General features: G+C 42.3%; 1 non-coding gene across 1 annotated transcript; it reads left to right on the top strand.

Annotated features, from left to right (window-relative positions):
- The first annotated feature begins 704 nt into the window (after window positions 1–704).
- Window positions 705–811, top strand: LOC127090161 (small nucleolar RNA R71). Its single transcript, XR_007791690.1, has one exon. It is a non-coding gene; the product is annotated as a small nucleolar RNA R71 (small nucleolar RNA).
- Window positions 812–1,047: the final 236 nt, after the last annotated feature.

Raw genomic sequence — 1,047 nt, 5'->3', positions numbered from 1 at the left:
GGGTTTCAAGCATCTTATTGTGAGTAACTATTTGGTCAACCTTGGTTCCTAACTGGGTAATCAGTTCGTTAATGTGAATGTTCTGGTTCATGAACTCTTTGTTTTGTTGGGTTTGAGAAGTGATAAAATTTTCCATAAATTTCTCAAGGCTCGGTTTTGGTGGGACAGGTTGCATAGGTTGATTTGGTCTTGGGGCTTGGTAACCTAGTCTCGGAGGTGCAATATTTTGGATAGGGTTATTGTTCTTATAGGAGAAGTTCGGGTGATTCCTCCATCCAGGGTTGTAGGTATTCAAATATGGGTTCCCTTGGGCGTAGTTCACTTGCTCAAAGTTGGTTTTGTTTAAGAGACTGCATTCTGCAGATTGGTGTCCTTTGGTTCCACATATATCACAATCCGACGAAACTGCAGCTATAGTATTCGGGTTTAGGCACATATGCTCAACCTTGAGGGCCAACGCGTCCATTTTAGCTTGCATCATGTCTATAGAGCTTAACTCATGTACTCCTCCTTGGGCTTCCTTCTTCTCAACTGTCGATCGTTCGACTCCCCATGATTGATGGTTTTGAGCCATATCTTCGATGAGGGCACTAGCTTCAGGATAAGGTTTGTTCATCAGTGCGCCACCTGCGGCAGCGTCGATGGTCCTCTTAGTGTTATAGTGAAGTCCATTATAGAAGGTCTGAATAATTAACCAATTTTCTAAACCATGATGTGGGCATGCTCTTAACAACTCTTTATATCTCTCCCAAGCTTCGAACAACGATTCTCCTTGATTCTGGGTAAATCTGGTTATTTGGTTTCGAAGAACGGCGGTCTTACTTGGGGGAAAGTATCTAGCAAGGAATGCTTTTCTAAGGTTGTCCCAAGTTGTTATGGAATTGGGTGGAAGGGAATCTAACCATATTAGGGCTTTATCTCTGAGGGAGAAAGGGAATAATCTTAAACGGAATGCCTCAGAAGAAGCTTCATTGGTTTTAAAAGTGTCTGCTAATTGGAGAAAGATTTTCAAATGTTGGTTTGGGTTCTCAGTAGCGAGACTTGTGA

The sequence above is a fragment of the Lathyrus oleraceus genome, chromosome 5 (assembly GCF_024323335.1).
Source record: "Lathyrus oleraceus cultivar Zhongwan6 chromosome 5, CAAS_Psat_ZW6_1.0, whole genome shotgun sequence".
In the NCBI taxonomy this organism is placed as follows: Eukaryota; Viridiplantae; Streptophyta; class Magnoliopsida; order Fabales; family Fabaceae; genus Lathyrus; species Lathyrus oleraceus.
The sequence above is the reverse complement of the archived record's forward strand: the minus strand, read 5'-3'. Positions and strand labels throughout refer to the sequence as shown.